Consider the following 19492-nt stretch of genomic DNA (forward strand, 5'->3'; position numbering starts at 1 on the left):
TGGTTTCTGCTTCCCAAAAGTTCTGCATACCTACAGAAATAGGAGCATAACTACAGAATACATGGGTCTTAGTCAGAATTAATCTACAGCACTAAAATCAAGGAAGTTTCCATTTCAAATGTGTTTTTTCATTAAAGACTTGAGTATTTCCTCATATTAAGCACTACAGCAAGTTCCAGTTTCTTCTTACCAGCTCTCCAGTGCCATTTGAGTGTGCCACCAACCTCATAATTATCCCTCATTATTTGTTTTTGACCCTTTTCATTATCTCTTCTCTGCTTCTTTAGAAATTTCATTTTAAAATTACTGATCTCACTAAAAGCCTTGATGTTGCACTGTGTTCTTCTATCCCAAATCTTTACTTTAGCACTCCAGTTTTCTCTCTAATGAAGATTTCAATCACTGTTTGCTTTGCTGTCAACCACCTTGACTGGCTGTGAGCATAATGAACTCCTTTAACCTCAGAGGAAGCCACTGCAAATCTGTCAGGGTTAATGGGCTCATGGGCTGGTGATTTCACTGCACGCTCCCCCAAAGGCAGCAGGACACTCCTGCAGCAGCCTGACCTCCACAGCCTGCCAGGAGTGGGAGGGCAGGAGGAGGTATGGCCAAGGGAGCCAGGCACACTCCTGTGTTTTCAGTAAACACTGCCTGGAAAATGGGCCTGCTTTATAGCCCAGATTAGAGACTAAGATAGACAGATAGATAGATAGCAGCTGGCTGTGATGGAGAAGCCCTCTGAGGGGAACTGCAGGGCTCACTTGGGGAAGAACGTGCCAGGGAATCAGGCAGCTGTTGGTGCGCAGAGATGTAAAGCAACAGTGGCAGCGGAAGGTTGTAGGGCGGGTACAGAATTCAAGTAGTGGCATTCTCTGCTACCATCAAAGCTGTGCAGCTGCTCAGTCCCTGCACAGACCTTCCTTCCTGCTTTCCCACAGCTGATTCTCATCTGAGCCTCATTTGCTGAAGCTTCAGCTCCCTTTCTAGAAATTTTTTTGTGAGGGCATGAACAAAATTGTAAAAGTTGTAGGAACTGTAGCTCGTCTAGGAGAGTCCAAATCACCACAGGACCTCTTGGTGGTGGATCTGAAAGCAGGCCACAGCTTTTTGCTGCGCAGCTGCACTGCTGAGAGTGTTGAACTACCTAGCCCAAAGCCAGCTGAGGAAGTCTACACAAACTGCAGTGCGTAATTCCTCCTGTCTCCACTACGAAAAGAGCCTGACTCAAACTGATTTGTCTCCAGAGAAGAGAAACATGAAATACATTTGCAGACACGACACTGAAAAAGCCATGCAGGTTGTTGCATGTCTGCTAAAGAGATGACCCAGCCTAACTGGAAACATGGGCACCAATGGCACAAGGACAGGACATTTCCTGCATGGCAAGTCCTCTTGGTGGAGCAGGATCTCAGTACCTGATCAATTGCTGGCTTAAACCTAGGTTTATTTTGTGACTTTGGTTATTTAAATCACTTACTTTCTTAGTTCATCAAAGGAGATGGTATTGTATAGGAATGTTGAGAGATAAAACCAGTGAATGACTCTGAGATACTCGCCTGGAGTGGGGGTGCAGCTGGTCATCTTGTTAGACAGCGATCAGAGATGGCAGGAATCAGGGTCTTTTTCAGTTCAGTATGAATTTCCAATTCATACCTTTTACTTACTTTAACCCTTTAAAAGCTACAGTCTTTCAAATGTGAGAGGAAAAAATGCTGTGATTTACACATTTCCTCTTTGCTTTCCTCATCTGATTTTCTGGCTAATGTACCATCAAATAGCAAGGTATCTGGAATGAATACTTAATTCAGCCATAGGTTCAACGTTCTCATTGTCCTTCTCAAAAGGGTCGCTGAAAAAATTTCAGAGAATACTGGCACACACTTTTGCCACTTTACTTCTGGACTAATGTTGTTAAAATAGACCAGCACTCTCATTTATCCTGCATTGGTGCATCTAGCAAGACTGGAAGAGCAGTTTTCCTCTTATTTTCCTCTTATTTCCCACTGCAGACACAGTGTACTCTATTCTCTAGAGTCTGTGTGTATCACACCCTCACTTACTCTTGAGACCTCCAAGAGTAAAGTTTTTGAAAGCAATGGAATCAGTCTGACTTTAAATTCCTCTACAGCACAGACCCCAAGCCTGGTCTAACTCTTAGCATAGGAGCCACAAAGACAATTTGATTTTCCCTTGTTTGTTTTGGCACTCCCAATACCAAGGAAGTAATTTCATATGCAGGATCAGATAGAACATACAGGCCAGTAAAGGCATCCAAAAACTAAACTTCAGTCAGGAATCTCCTAACTGGGACACTGGTAATTGGATTTCACTTTATAACAGCAACACCAGTCATTACAGCTCTGGCACTACTAGAAAATGAGGCACCAACCACCTTCTGTGATTTTGAGCAATAAAAGGCTAATTACCATCTTCCAATGTCATATGCCAGAAGTATCCTATATGATGTGAATGCCTGGAAGACAGTCGTTTGTTCAGACAAAAAAAGGAAGTAAAATTACTTTAAAAACCCACCAAAATCAAAACCCAAACCCTGAGTAATGAATGATGTTTTTAATGAGCAGGAGAAATGCAACCATAGCCTAGGTCCCACTCTATAAAACAAGCCACTGCATACACAAACAACTGCTTTAGATTTTGGGGGATTATGGCTACACTTCCCTAAGGAATTACCTATCACAGAATACTTTGGATTGAAAAAGAACTCTGAGATCTTTGAGTCCAACCATTAACTTAACACTACCAAGTTCACCACTAAACCATGTCCCTAAGTGCCACATCTACACATCTTTTAAGTCTGTTTCTTAACTATAGAATAAGGCTGTGTTTTCACTAAGGAAATAAAGCTTTCTGGATGGAATTTGCTGTATTTAATCAGTCAGGTAACCAGTAAGTTTATACATTACAGTTAAACATTCATTATGTTTTGTGCAGGAAAAAAATGTGAATGTGAAGATTCTTTGGCTTGGTTTGAGAACAAAGTTTTGGAAGACACGCAGAAGTAGCTAAGCAAATACAATTACTACATCTGGAGCAGAAAAAACAATAATTTCCAGGATATTTAGGCACATGTGGGTATAGAGAGTCACAGAGGATTATGACTTTCTTCTTTCTGAATTCATAAAGATGACATTTCACTGCAAAGAAAGCTCTGTTCATAGATTGATTTTGAAGGAAATAGCCTTGAGGTTGCTCTAATCCTGCCAGGGAGATTCAGTACAATAAGTCTCAGATTCACACCACTGGATAGGAGAGCAGCTAAGACAACAGAAGCAGTGGAAGTAAAGGTCTCCAGTGGACTTATGGGTCACGTCCTCAGCTCCTCTAAACAGGCTGCAGTTCTGTACCTGCAGATCTGATGGCCTGGATGAACACTCTGTGTTTGTGAGAGAGGGACATGTCACAGCCCAGCAACATCTCTTTTCTTCTTACTGCTGTTTTTCCCAGGAAGCTTCTTACCATTGCTTATATGAAATGCTAGAGTGAATCTGGATCTCTGAGATGTCTCATTTTCCTTAGTGCTCACAGTTAACTGAAATATTAAATATATAAAGTGCCACCCTCTTATTATTTAAAGCCTAAATTAACATAATTACCATAATTAAGACAAATGCTTTTTTCAGTCTATTATGTCTTAGCTTTTCCTGAAGGCAGATTCATTATCTTCGGGCCAGCTTTTATCTAACAGTGAAAGCATTATCGAGATTGGTACCATTAATGTTCATCAAGACATACATATCACCACTTACCTTGATATTACTGATTTCTACCCTGATTGTCTAGGTGAAAAATTCTGTGGCTCACTAGAAAGACCAAGTACTAATTGAAAGAAAAAAAAAAAGTTGAACTAGAAAAGGCTGTACTAGCAAAATTGAAAGTACAGAAATCTCTAACACAGATTGAAAATGTGTTAAACCAGTGGTCAAAGCCATGAAGTCAAATCTCGCTGTGTTTCCAGTTTGGAATTTACTTACACTACAAAAAACGAGGAACAAAAGGTCTCACATGAGACATTTTCAACTAGCTAAGAGGGATACAGTTAGGAGATTTGCAGAACAAGCTTCCTCACTGGCTGTATTCAAGCCCACCCTGAGATGCACCAAGGCCTTGCCTTGATCACAATGGAAATGGGGATGTCTTGATCATGTCTCTCTCTCAGCTGCCATGATAAACAGAATTAATTTAAAGCATGAAGTTCTGATGGGCTTCCCTGCAAAGCAAAAAAAACTATGAAGACGCATTGCCTATAATGGAGCTGCAGCACAGTGCCTCTGCACTCACAGCCAATGACTGAGGTTACTTTCCAGTACTCAGCTACCTGGAACACCCCTGCAGCTATCAGCACAGAATCCAACAGCTTTTATCCTTCAGAAAAAATAAATTCCAGTTTAACCCTTCCTTTTGGTTGATAACTCATATTACAGTGTGCACTCATAAAAGGAGTGCTATTTTATTCAAATATAATGTCTCAGTTACGGCAGTGGCAATATAAACTATACTGAATGTTTTATTGTCACATAGCATTCCTCGCAATAAAGGCATCTCAGTCACTCTGAATGCTCCTGGAAAGGATTGCTCTCGTGTAAGATCAGGCTGGCAATAAGCATATCTCTGTATGCCATTACCCTTAGTATAAGAAAGTCCTTTTTATGTTTTATTCCATGTTTTCTTCTTTATAAAAAGCTTAAGGAAGTGCTCAGAGGCCTGGGCAATGTAACACATTGCACTGAAAAAAGGAAAGCAGGAGGGTGGAACATACTAGAGGGACAAGGGTGGAGTTACTGCATTGCCACTGTTCCTACACACCCCCAGGACTTTCAGGTTCCCAGACCACAAGTGTGCCCTCTGAACAATTCACTGTGCTTGCCACCCTAAACCTTTTCCAGCAAACCTGAGCCCTGGCAATCAGATACTCAGAAAGGATCAATTCTGGCACAAAAATTAGTGTTCAGATTTTCAAAGAGTTTTACCAACGTGCTAAAATTCAGGGTCTTCATTTGGTGCATTTTGCTGCAAGTTGAAAACCCAAGCTCCACTATGAGAGGCTGCCCACAGTCACAGTGGCTGCCCACTGTCAAATCTGTCCCTACAAATTAGTTCTTATCAGAAGCCAGACCACAAGCAGAAAGTTCAAGTGGGGTCTTTGTGATTTGGATAGCTGGTTTCCATTTTTAGGAGTAAAACCCATTAAAATATTCTACCCTTATTTTCTTTTCCTGTTTGGTGAGTTTGTGGTATGCCAGGAATGCCAGCTGTTCATTTAATACCACTCATGACTGTATAGAGACGATATTTCTTTCGCTACCTCATTACTGAAAAACTGGCAAGCTAAGGGTAGTGCAGAGCAGAACCTTTCCATGGCAAGGGGTGCTAGCCACAGAAGTGTTTTTCTGCTACAAATGATCAATCTTTGTTGCAGTCGCTTTGTCCATCCACCTTGAATTGTGGCTCAGAGATTGCTCATTTCTGGAACTGAAAGAGTTTTGTTAAACATAAAGACCAGCAACTGTCCTGGCGGTTCTCCAAGGCAGTTTTCCTTGATTGCTGAAGTAGTCAAAACTCTATCACCTCTTCTGGAAGATCAGAAATGTGCATCTTTGCTAAAACTCACCACATGCAGAGCTGGATTTGACAGACTTTGTCATAAATTACCTCAAATTTCTATTACATTCACATGGAGTCCTTTACCCCAGCAGACAATTATTTGATTGATCCTTTTCCACTGTAAACAACCAAAACACCAGCTCTCATGATTCCACTATTTATATCAACAGGGCCTACTCAGCACAGCTGTTCAAACATTTGTTAAATCACTTCACAGCAAATAACAATATGGTGCAGCATGCCTGTTCCTCCTTTCAACTTAACCATAGCAATATTTAGCATGCACTAAAAAAACATACGCTGTATTCACAAAAAGAAAATACTTCATCTTAATCAACAGCAGCCTGCAAGTCTCAGAGGATACTGGAAAGTTCCATAGGTAAGTAGAGCCTTAAAGGCTGTGAAAGATGAATAGCTTCATTCATCCCGAAACCTAATTCCCAAGAATGTGCACCCAGAAGTTCAAACAATCTGACTTTACACGTTGGTGCCCAAAGACTGTCCAGCACTAACACATGAATGTGAGAAAACAAAGGCATGAAGTGACTCACTGTAAGAAAATCATCTACTAAGTCAGGGAGCAAAATTCAAATTTTCTGTCTTCTTTGTTAATGTCCAAGCCACTGGACTCTTCTGGGTTCCCAACGGTGTCCTGATGTCCTCCAAATTCTTCCTACTGCACCCTTAAAATTTAGACAAACAAATCTGAAAATTTTGTCTTAATTACTGAGCTCTGAGCAAAGAGGTATTTTTCTCGCTGCATCTCTTCCTTTCCTACAGGGACCTTAGCAAGAACTTTATGAATTAAACAAGAAACGAGACCATAATCTTAACTGGCTCATGCTTATTCCTGTGCTCCTGCTCCAGGACTCCACAGCCACACACCTGCCGGAATTTGCCAGGAGCGATACAATCAGCAGCCAGCCCCACTCCAAGCCGAGACTGCAAACACACGGGGCTCCCTCTAGACACAGGTTTTAGACGAGCAGCTGCTTGGCAAAATATCAGAACCCTGTTACAATTTTACACAGGTGAAGAATCCAGAGAGCCTGTTTTCTTGCAGAGCTCTATTCAGTCTCATTGATACAGATCTAGTGCACCCTGTTACTTTTATAAGCAAAAAGTAGAGATGCCTTCACCTGGCAGCAGGAGATCACAGCTCCTTTCTCAGGATTGCTTTGACTACACACTCAGTGCCTTTGGAGAGTCCATCCCTACTTGTTTCCCTCTTTAGAGGATTCTATCTTCTCTTTATAGCCTTACTATCAACTGACAGAAATTTCCAAATCTTTCCATCGTTCTGTTTTCCTCTCTGAGAACAGTACAAGGCATTTTTCAGGTATCAAAATTAATTTTAAAATTCTGTTGCTAGGACTAGATTCCAGTACGAACACATTACAGAGACTTCCAAATTACAAATAGCACTGGAGGGTAAAAAAAGTCTAGTTGTGTAGAGTGGTAATTTTGAGCATTTAGGCCATTGTGTCTCACTGGAATTCACTATGACTGAATTCTTTTGAACCATCACAAAATTATAAACCATAGAATATAGTATTAATCAATGAAAATTAAAAAAATACTAGACATGACCCTTTTAAGACCACAGTGGCATTTGTGACCTCTTACGGCTTTTTATAGAGTTATTTATTCAGTTTACAGTCTGTATTTTGAGTGTATACATAGCATGAGGAGTAGATCTCATGAGTGATGCAACTTTGTTCTGAGGACTGAGGGAATGTGGTATTGGAAGTCCTCCATAAACTGTCTGAAAAGGTTTTCCCCAAAGGTTTTTTGTGGGGGGAGCTAAACAGAGAAATGTGTACATGCAGTTTGGGTTCAGCAAAGACCACATCTATATTGCCTTTTCTATTTCAAGATCTCTATTTATTTAGAAACCTAATTTCTCAACCTCTAGTTTGCATGTCTTTGACAACTTTCATTCACACCATATGCAAATACTAAATGTGTTACTGTTAAGAGTAACACGAGATGATTTATTATTCATTTAATCAGATGAATCTGCTGATTCCAGAAGACTATAGTTTTGAATTCCATCAATATTTGCATTACCAGTAACTGGAGTCAGCTAAGCATGTAGTAGGTTCAGTTTTATGGAGGGCTATTAGAGGAGGTTTAGTTTTGCATATTGAATGTGGACTCCTTTGGGATCTCTAAGGAGACTGCTGACTTCCTGCTCTTTCCTTGGCCACTTCTGGCCAATGTTGGAGGCAGGACACTGAGCTGGATGGACCCCCAGTCTGACTCCATGTAGCTTATTATACATTACACAGGTATTTTATTTATAAAGAGCAGACAAAAGGTATTTATTCTCTGTATTAGCAGGACTCTGCTTCACACTGAAAATCCTCCATTCTCCAAACCAAGGCTGTTAGGCAAGAATTGTTAAATAGCTAAATTAGTTGAAAATATGAGGTGAATCACTGCTGCCTCTCCAAGCACAGCACTTTTATGTACGCTTAGAAATATCTTCTTATTTTTTTGATAAACTCACAAAAGCATAAAGTAGTTGTAGCCAAGACAATGCCATAAGGAGCACTCCTAGAGCAGCAGGAGTGCATGAGGAGCTGGAGCCAGGCTCAGGGGACTGCTGGATGCAGCACAGCCACAACCTGAGGGGATTGGCTACACCCCTGAATGCGCCACTGCATCTCCATAGACACCCATTGTGCTCCCTCAATTAACAATACATCTTAAAGCTGAAAACCATGAACGTGTGCACTTGGAACATTTAATTTGGGAAATTGGGGAAGTGTACTCATCTCTTGTGGCTCCTCTTTCTCTATGTTCTTCCTTAATAAGGCCTCAGCATTTCACAGCCACTGAAGAATTCAAAGAATGCCATTAACCAAGATACCACCCTGATAATTAAAACTAAATACTTGTTCTGAAAGAATTCCGTAGCAAATCTCAAGTCTTACACACAGAAACTCCTTTTCAAACCAAAATACTACAGCTTTTTGTTTTCTAGGTGATGTCTCAGCCTTTTTATTTTTTTTATCACTCTTTCCCAATAATTACTCCATCACAATCATGAAACTATTATTCTTTCATAACTTACAAACCTCAGTTTCCAAGTTTTGGTCTCAAGAATTTGTTCTCTGCTTGCTGGGTTGCTTTTAAAGTGTGGCTATACCTGTCTTTATCACAAGAGAGAGAAAAGGAGAAGGGAAGAAGGGAAGAAATTATAAAGGGAGTGGTGGATGAAATGAATTGCTGGAGCTTATGTTCTCTTAGGGCAAGGAAAGACGTGTCAATGGCTGAAAAAACGGAGAAAAACCATCAAGAGTAGCTCCCCCACACTCCACCTACTTGAGATGTACATATTTTCTATAGTTTTGTATTTTTCTGGACAGACAGATGAAAACTGCAGCTCAGATTTGTTCTCTGGGAGTTGTCATACATAAAGACTCTGACCTGGAAGTCTGTTTAACACCCCAAGAAGTCAAGAAAGCCTTTTGGCTACGAACAGTGAAAATGCTGCTGCATTCACCCTGAGAAACAAATGTGGGTACAACATCTACACGTAGTTCAGGAAACCTGCCTCCTTAATTCAAAAATCTAAGCCTTGCCTCATTATTTGTATTAGGAGGAAAAACTTATTAAATATGTCATAAAACCCCATTTCCCTGAATACAGCCACCAAATGAATTTCCCTGAATCACCCATCAAAACTGAGATTAAATCACAGTTGTTGATCACTATATAAAATCCTACATTCGTACCCTTGGTCTTGTATTGAAGCACATGTCACTATGGGCACAATACATGAGTTTTATGCCTATCTATACACAAAGGGTGACAGTAGAGGAAAAGAAATTGATAAATACAGCCATATCTGAATTCTCCAATTCTGTGGATTGCCACAGAAATTTCAATTCTCAAGGCTTCTCCAAGCTTGTTTAGCTTTAAGACTTCACAAAAGGGAAAGAGTCTGTGTAATAACTAAGCCTGGAGCTCAGAAACTGCATCTCATTTCAAAAATGTTTGAAATGCTCTCATTTAACAGTTTCTGAAATGAAATACAGCAGACTTCCAGGTCTGCAACACCTTGTCCTCATTTGCAATGCAAAGTTTTACAAAAGCTTAATGGAATTTAAGCTTTTTTTTTTTTTTTTTAATCCAGAGAATCATCCTTCCAGACTCTCAGAAACTGGCCCTGGCGATGAAAAAGGAGGCTGAAGTACTTAATTTTAGATACCGTATTTCAGAGCAGTTTAAGACAGAGGAACACACCAATACTTGCTGCTCATCATCAAAGTAGGAAACTATTTGCAGCACTGCCCTTACACAGACACTGACACGATCCTTCCAATGTAACAAATTGCTTTACATTATGGGAATGCAGCATTTCAAAAGATGTCCATTTGCTTTCTTGCATCAAAATGAAAAATGTCTAGTGCATTGTTATGCCTTTTTAGTAGCTATATTAAAATCTAACCATATAGCTGAGATAACGACTTCTTTGCTTGCTAGCAATTAATGTTGAAACAGTACATGATACAAGAGACGGAAATATGGCTCCAGATTAATTTTCCCATGTTATAAAATGCAGAACTCTTTGCTGATCTTACCCTTACCACAGTGCTGTGGGTGACATGGCTGTAAAATATGAGGAATTTTTGTCATAGTTTCATTGTGAGGGGTTTTTTTGGTTTCGTTTTTGGTTGGTTGGGTGGTTTGGGTTTTGTTTGCTTTGATTTGGGTTTTTGCTTGTTTGGTTTGGGTCACCATGTTTTCAAACGATCTGGCTCGAGCAGACTGAGAGTACTGAGATTCCTGTAAAACAAGGGTTTGGATAATGAATTTCAACTTCAATTATTTCTGGTTTCTCAGCGTTGAGAGCCGTCTCTGCAGTCTATGAAACCGTTTTGTACCATCACAAGATTTGTGATCTAAATTCAAACGAGGAGCTCTAAAAAGCACAGATGCAGTCAAGCTCTAAAAAACCAAGACATGCTACACTTTTGTTTAAAAAGAACATTAAATTCTGCACCTGAAAAGCACAACTCAGCTCCACGCAAACTCCCTTAGAACAAAGCCCCAGTTTTATTCTCATTCTATGAAATCGAACAGTGAATAATTCAAATGTTTCATAAATTTTGTAGGAACGGGATAAGGTTAAAAGAGTACGAGTTTATAGCCTGAAGTGCCCAGTGCAGGGGAAGAACTGAAGGCTTGGCTGGGGCTGGAATTCACCCCTGGGAGCGTGGGAGCCTCCCGATCCCAGCGGAGGGGTTTGTGAGGGGAGCACGGACCGCGCTCCCCGACCTGCGGCTCAACGCCGGCGCTGAAGGAGCAGCAGGGCAAGACAGAAGCAGTTTAGGCATATCCAGAACAATCTGCCCAGCGTTGTGCTGCTCATCACCTGCCCAGCGGCACAAATATCCTTTCCTTCCCTGTCTCCAACCTTCTCTTTTCCCCTGCAGCCAGGAACCGCCGCGTTCCATGAGCGAACCGTCGTCTGCGCTCAAGGGGAGGGCTCAGGGGCAGGACCCTGCTGAGGGGCAAGGGTCGGTTCTGTACCTCGGCACACGGAGGGGCTGCTCCGGTCCTGCTCCCAGACCCGGGACAGGGGGCACCGGGGGCACCGGGGGCACTGAGGGCCCGGGCACCGCCGCGGCTCGGGGCTGGAACGGGCGGGAAGGAGGAAGCGCCGTGAGAGGCTCAGGGGAGCGCTGAGGGCAGGGCCGGGCCGGGCCGATGGCGGCTCCGGAGGCTCCGGCCGGCCCCGGCTCCTCGGTGGTCTCACAGCTCCTGCGGCTGCAGGGGCCACCAGTGCCTGCTCTGGGCCGGGGACACACACCAGGAAAGGGGCACAGCTCAAGGACTGACGGTCACGGCCAGCTCTTGGTCTGACTTTGCTCTAAAGCTGCAGTGACAGAGGTAACAGAACCTGCCTGCAAATCTCTTCTAGGTGTTTGCTACTCTTGTTATTGTACACACATATATACATACACATACACACACATATATACATATATGAGAGGTTATTTATTCTGCGAGTGCCTTCAGGCCTGAAGACCGATGCAGTGTTTCAGTGGGCCCTTACCTGTCTTCCCTCATTTCCACCTCCAGACTCCAGAGGCTGATGTCCCGCCCCAGCCCCTGCAGTCCCACACCACCCCGCTGTGGCCCCGTTACGGGTCTGTCACTCCTGTCCTGGTGCTTTGGTGATGGTGCCCTGCCAAGGAGAAGCTGTTAGACTGGTTTGGCACGGCTTTTTTTCCTAACAAATTCAGGTTAGCTGTGACTTTCACCTTAAAGCTTCTTGCCATTTGAAAGAGACATATTTGCTAGTATGGTTGAAGGGTTTTTCTTGGAATTCAGTTTAGCTGGCTGACTTTTAAAGATTTCTTTTTCCCTCTCTCTTAAAAAAAAAAAAAAGGAAAAAAAGATGTACCTTCCAGCCTTTGCAATGCTTCATCCATTTTCTGTCATAACCCAGAACAAACTGTGTCAGGTTTTATAAAAGTAATGATTCATCTTAGTATAATCTAGGTTGCTCTTTTTAGTTTCTCATATTTGACCTAAGAAAAAAATTACTAAATTTTTGAACACAAAAACACAGACCAGACTGGTAGGCTTTGAAAAAGAATCTTCTTCAAGGAGATCAAGTCTTTTTCACACACTTGTCCATTTCGTAAATACACACGTCTGTCTCATAAATACACAAATTTCCATTTAATAAATAAACAACTACTAGTTTTGTTATACCAGCATTCTTTAGCACAGCCTCAGCATTTTGGCTTCATGCAAACAAAATTCACTAACTCAGCAGCTGTAATCCAGCTTGCTGGAGTAGAAATACTGAGAGGAGAACAAACTGATAAAGTGAGGTTTTCCAGAAATGAAACTATGAAGGATGAAGGACAGCAAGTGTGATCTAGGCCAGAAGGGAGGGACTGGACTTACCTCATCACATAATGTCAAATGCAGGAAAATATAAGCAGACTTAATATGTAAAATGGTGTGAACTGTTCATGGCATAGAAATGAAGGAAATCTGAGCTGCTGGAACAAATGGTGTGTGAAGACTCTGCAGTGGAAGCTGAATGAATTCCTAGCCCAGAGCTGGTTGGCAACAGAGGAATAGCTGAATTTTCACTTTTATAGGCATATACTAATTATATGCAAAAATGTGATTCATGAGAACTCTTCAGTGTTTACTGCTTATCTCCAACTGAGCTTTAGAGGTCCTGTTGAGAATAACATAGAATGTAACATTTTGTTCCTATGCAATAAAAAGTAATTAGGAAGCAATTTTAATTTAAAGCTAGCTAGGGTTTTGCTGTTTACAGTAACTAACAGACAATGACTAAATATACAGTATCTATGAATGAGAGATTAAAAATATTAATAATGAAGAAATATTAATAAAAGGATTGCTTAATGAATAGATGTTAATAAAAGGACATGACACACTCAGTACAAATGAACACATCCTTAGATAGGTTTCACAGGTTTACCTATTTCAGTTCCTAAGTAGGCAGCATTTGAAGTTATACACTTCATCCTGCATCCTTTGCTTGCCATCCCAGTCCACTGCATCACCACTTGCTTTTCAACAATTATCTAGCTCCCCTACCACCCCTAGTTTATTTAATTTTATGTTTTGTCATGTTTTAAAACTATGGAGCACAACATATCTACTCTACTGAAGACTTGATGCCAAGCTAAGAGCCTTTTGTTGAGATACTATTTTAATACTTTATTGTCCTTACTCTACTGCTCTGTAAGTTATCCAAACTCATTACTGAGGCAAAGTCAGTGGTTCAGCTCCCATAAGTTGTTCCTATGCTTGGCAGAAAGAAGAAGATCTTAAATTTTAGTAATCTGGCTAAAAGAATATTAGAGGTGGCCTCTGTCTGTATTAACTCTGGATATATTTCTAAAGTGATATTTAGAAAAGACAGAAAGAAGAGACTGTGGTAAGCTTAATTCTAGCTTTCAGTTCCAGTTTTTTGATGCAGAAGTCTTCCAAGTATCTAGTTGGCTTCAGTGGGAAGCAATTTACTTTTAAATCTTCAGAATGGCAAGTGGGGAATCTCCTTTGTTCGGGAGACAATTGAGTTTTGTTTACTGACTGATAATATCAGTGGTGGAATTAAAAATGTGGCTTAAAAATGAAGTTTTGAAGGCTGGAAGATTGAAGGAAATGAGAGTTAAAATAAAGACAGCAAGACACTTAAGGCATATCAGTGAAAAGGACCTGGAGGAAGTCATCAGCCAGTGATTTCTCTTGTAATGCTTGATCTGCAACAGCTTCACCATCCCTTGTTTAGGTCTAAAGACTGAAATGCAGATTCATTTGTATTTTAAATGAATGCCTTCCTTCAGCATCCCCACACAAAACTCAAGCATTCGCAGAGACACAGACCTCTTTCTGCCCTACCTAAATTGAACATGTATTAGAAAAACCCCAGCTGTTTAGCAATTGTTGCCATGTCTGCCATTTCTATGTTGTATCTTAGAATTCTATTCTACTTAGAATTTTTCTAAGTAAAATTCTTGACTTTAGGTCTGTCCTTCTGTGCCCTCCTGTAACTGGTGGTGGAGGAGTTCCAAAGACTGACTGGGTTAAAACCAATTGGAGAGGAGCCATCAAAACTTTGGAAAATTGGACATACATTGGGCCAGTTTTGATTTGCCTTGAAAAAGTCAATCCACTAAAAAACCATGCATGCTGGACAAGAACAGAAAAATCAATCCTCCAAAGAGAATCACAGTAAAGAAAAGCACTTTGTCTTTTCACTAAATTTCACAATACGGAACTGCCATCGTGATGTCATTTAAAGTAGAGCCACTGCCTTAGACACTGAGCTTCAAACACTTGTTTGCAAGTACAAGTCATGACCCGTTCCTCCTCTTTAGTTCTGGTTTTAGGTAAAGGTCCCTTCTGGTACTATCTGAAAAAAAGCTTTTAGTGCTAAAGATGGTGTGTCCATTATGTTGCCACATCAAGGATGTCAATGATACAAGGTGAAAAGACCACCACTAAAAAGCCCTCTCAAACCCCCACCCCAAACGCAACCAAAACAACCCCATCGAATTTTTACCACAGAATAAAATTGTCTCTTTTTTTATAGCAAACTAGTGTACCTTGTTGCATGGGCACAACGTATCTTAGATACATAATGACCCAAATGAGTCATTTTTTATAGCAGTGAAAATAATCTTTGACATGTCTTAATGCAACGGACTACTGTTTTGATTAAGGCCTAGATTACCTTGGCCTGTCTGATAACTTCTACCAAGGGCTAATTTTCACAATAAAGATGGGCTTTTAATCAAAGTTTTCTACACCCTGCAGAAAAAGCTTCTGATATAATCTTTATGAGGATTACTGGCTGCCTCCTCCTGTGTTCAGGGTAAGGCCATAAGCCTCTTTGATCAGCACAGGAAGCAAATCCACTCTGCAGAAAAGCTGTGACTTCCTAGTTCTCTACTGTTGCCCTGTCCCCTTACAGCTCCTTGTGTAGCAAAACTGACGCCCGACCAACCCCAAATCTCAAAATTCATCTCAGAGACAGTCTCCCCTCTAGTGAAGGCAGACTGAGACTGCTGAGACTCTGTCAAGCTTTCACAGGCTGGCTTTCCAGAACAGTAACATTTGTCGGACCCAGTTTCCTCCATACCAGATGGGCCAAAGAGAAACAGCTTGACAGCACATAAATATTTAATTTATATTTCATTATCAGACTCACTAGATATGACCAGAAATGGAAACTGGAAAAATTACCTATTATGTTTAAAAATGCAGTTTGAGGATAGTATGTGTATTTAATAGTACTCCATATTTAATGAATTCCACATTTAATAGTATTCCACATTTAATGAATGACATGAAACAACTTTCCAGAGGTGTATCAGGAACACAGAACCTCTTATGACCTATGCCTCTTTCTATTTTTTTGGGAGATCCCAGAGAGAGTATTCCCTGGATCAGAGCAGCATGCCTGAGGAGTGAGCTCCCCTCACTGCTGGAATGTGACACAAAGAAGTCCCTGACATAGCGGTGACAGCAGAGGAAGGTGCACAGAGTGAATGTCCTACACTGCTTGCTGGCTGCAGGCCATGCAGGTGTCACAGAGCTCTCCTGAAACAAAGCTCCCATAGTTTGGGCAAGCTCAGAGTTCTGTTTTCCTGGTTCTTGGCCTCTGATCTGTGCCCAGCCAGCAGTCTGCTCGTAGATGTTGAGTTGTGCCTGGAACTTCACTTTGCATTCCCTTTAGGTGGTTGAGACAAATCACCTCTCTCCTGCCCTGGCTGGTTTCCCTAACCCACGCTATCTCCCTGAGCTCTGTGTGCTCCAGCATTGCAGTGCCCTAGGGCAGGATTAAGCCATTTGTTTATATATAAACACATGGCACACTCCTCCTGCACAAGTGTTTGTTTTTGCATAGCTGGCAGATAACAGGGCTGTAAATTTTATTGCTAAATATTATAAACATAGATATAGGATTTTTCCCCCCAAGAATTGCAGTTTGGGTTGGATTCCGATCTCACTTTTGCCAATTTTTTAACTGATTTACTAATCATTTACCCATGTGTGACATTAGAATAAAACTTTATGGGTTGCTTTTCAATAGCACTGACATTACTTGTGGGTACTGTTTAACATAATATAAGCAATTAAAAAAATCAGGCTATTTGTCAGCAAGATGCATATGAAAAAATGATTAAAATAATACATTTATTTCCATAATTTTCTACTTAATTCCTTATATTATATATCCCTATGGTATAACGAACGTGACATTTTTCTGATGGTTTTATGAAAAAAATTATTTTTGTTTTTCTCTATTCTGTACATTACTGGATTATGTCTTTTTCTAGAAAATCTATCTGAACTACTATTAACACATATTTCTTCCCATTGTTTTTCCTTCTAGAGTCAGAATTTACCACCTCAGAGAACAGCTACTGCTGCATTCTACTATTTCTTCTCCCCATCATCTCAAACTTCTAAGGATTTTATGAGGTAATTGCAGTACTGTCACATCACACTTGAGACAGAATATCCAAAATATGTGATAGGTGTGCAGGAGTTTGCTCTTCTGTTCGTGTCTTTGGACACCAGGAAACCTCTTTTCATACATGTTCCCTTTGCATTACCAGGACATATGGGATTGGGATATCAGGTGCTTCTTTGCATACTACTCTGAGTAGGTCAGATGTTTTAATCCCCAAAATAATTTCAATTCAAATATGCCTTCTGATTGAGAACGGAAACAAAGTAAAACTGAACACAACAATGGTTTTCGGTGGTTCAGTCAATATTAAACTGATGAAAATAATCTAAACAGACACGAACTATTTCAGAACACAACTTTACAGATTTAGAAAGAGGTTTTCAAAATGAATATAATGCATACTGTGTAGTTCTGCATGCTTCACTGTAATTTTCAACATTCTAAGACCATTAATATGAATGATCTTATCTTTTTATGCTTGGATTCTTACGTTTCATGTGCTGTCTATGTCTGAAGTGGCATAAAAGGTTATTTTATTTGTATTTATAGTGTCATCACTTGTTAGTACTTGCATGATGATCTGTTACAAAAGTGTTACAAACAGCAGGGTAACAGAATTAAAGTCACAAACTTTAATAGACATAGACAATGGGAAATGCATTTACATTTGTATCATCAACTCAGCACTGGAAAGCCTCTTTATAAATGTGCATCATCAACATGTGAGTAATGTCCTAACAGGGTTTAGCTATTCCATGAAGCTCTTTTGGGTTTACCTTACAAGTACTATGTGATACATGCTGAATTAAGAATTACATTTCTTTAAAAGCTCACCTTTTATACCATGGCAGGTGCAGGTTGCCTCTGTTTACCAGCACTAATCAGAATAAACTGCAGAATGATCAGGGCTCTTAAGATTTTGGTTCATTCTGAGAGTGTTTTCTACCTAAATAAAGACAGATGCAGAAAATTAAAGAGAAGACAGCTCCTGCTGAGTCTAAAATTCTGTATAATGAGGATAAAAATATATACGCACATATTTTTGTAATCAAATTGTGCTGTAGTAATTCTTTCAAGAGCCATCACAATTGAGCTTTAATAGGTCTGTTCAGTGGGAATGTGTGTTAACTCCTTTCTGCAGGAAGGTAAGGAGGGCTTATTGTTTCCTTGGGGGCTGCAGCAAGGAGATAATTACAAGCTGTAAGATATAATCACATGGACAGGGTATGGAGTGCGGGGCAAAGAGGGGTGATGGTGTTCCCACCAGTACCTTTGATTGCAGGCTAGGGAACTGCATTGAGTTACAATTTTTAACCAAGCACACAATAACCCAGCTATGCTGTGTCCTTGTCCTCTCTGTGACTGTCAGCTGTTATGGTAACACTGCTGTGCAGAATAAAGGGGAAGAGATTTTAAAGTCTCTTAGAAGGGAAAAATCTGACTTTTGGTCATACGCTTGCCAGTGATTTTTTTAAGTGGTCTCAAATACTCTTGTTTGTAACACCAGCTTACTGCCACACCGCAGGTATGTCCATTCATTCCAAACCTCAGTTTCCAAATGAACAAAATACAAATACATGCATAATTTGCAGGAAGCTGGCACTTTGTAGGGAAGCATAATGAAGACAATTTTATAATGCATTTCCCTTCCTTTGGAAGCAGAACATGCAGTGGATGCAAAGGAAAACATCAGTCTGCATTTAATACATAGAGAATTATTTTCTGTCACATGTTAGCAGTGTTCAAAGGTAAGTATAAAGCAGACAGAGCACTGAATTTGTAGAGCCAATCCCTGTAACTGTGATTGCTCTGAGCGATTAATTGTTCCCACTGCAGCTTTGCCAGGCAAATGGACTTCTATGCATGTTGCAGTGGGGATTCTTGCAACATGTATAAGACAGCGGGGCCCGTGGAAAAGAAATATGCACCGACTCCTGGTAGATGTTTTCAGAGATCTTTATTTTCCAGCCACGTGGCCGGTGACTGCTGAAGAACTGTAGCAATCACGGGACCACCAGAGTCCTCTCCGCCCAGGGGAACACAAAACAACCAATGGGGAACAAGATTGGCCAGGGAGCAGGGAAAACCCGTGCCTCTAGCCCAGGGCCCCTCTCCCAGGACCCCATGGCAGGGGGCAGGAGCCCCAACACTTCACCCTTTTAACTAGAAGGGATTTAAAACTTAACATTGAAAACAACTGGATAAACGTAAGATAACAATTTCAAAAGAAAACAAGCCACCCTCCTGAGTCAACCTGGTGTCCTACATATGCATTTCTTTACCTTAATTGAGCTGTGCTGCCAAGTTCAGACCACCTCTTGCTTCAGTCCCCTTCAGTTCCAGCCAGGCAGGTTCCCCTAGGAAAAAAAAAATCAAACAAACAAACAATTTAGTAAAACACTAAGGAAAACCTTGTGTGCAGGGGCAAAAGACCTGACTGTTGGGCTTTATTCCATGGCCTTTGTTTTTTCACTGTATGTGGAAAATGGTTTCAATCTCCCCCTGAGTTACTGGCATTTGTCTGCTCAGTTTCAGACTGAATCAATCCATAAGCTTTTAAACCTGGGCAAGACACGGAGGATGCATAAATCCCCTCTTTCTCCTGTTGTGGTCATGGCATTGTGGGAGAACAGGCAATGGCTGTGATGGTCTCATGATACCTTGTGCCTACTCTCTCCTGGCAGGAAAGTACAGACTGATGACAGGTTTCAAAAGCGAGTAGTGGCTTTTTTAGTGTTTCAAAATTAAATAATTGGAAAACTAATCTAAAAACTTGGAACTTCTGGCAGATTTTTCAGGATGTCACTTTGCAGTATCAGACAAATTACTCCTATGCTGTAAGTGTGGGAAAATTTGGAAAAAGTAGTTCAAGTTTCT

The sequence above is a fragment of the Corvus cornix genome, chromosome 13 (assembly GCF_000738735.6).
Source record: "Corvus cornix cornix isolate S_Up_H32 chromosome 13, ASM73873v5, whole genome shotgun sequence".
NCBI classification, from domain to species: Eukaryota; Metazoa; Chordata; class Aves; order Passeriformes; family Corvidae; genus Corvus; species Corvus cornix.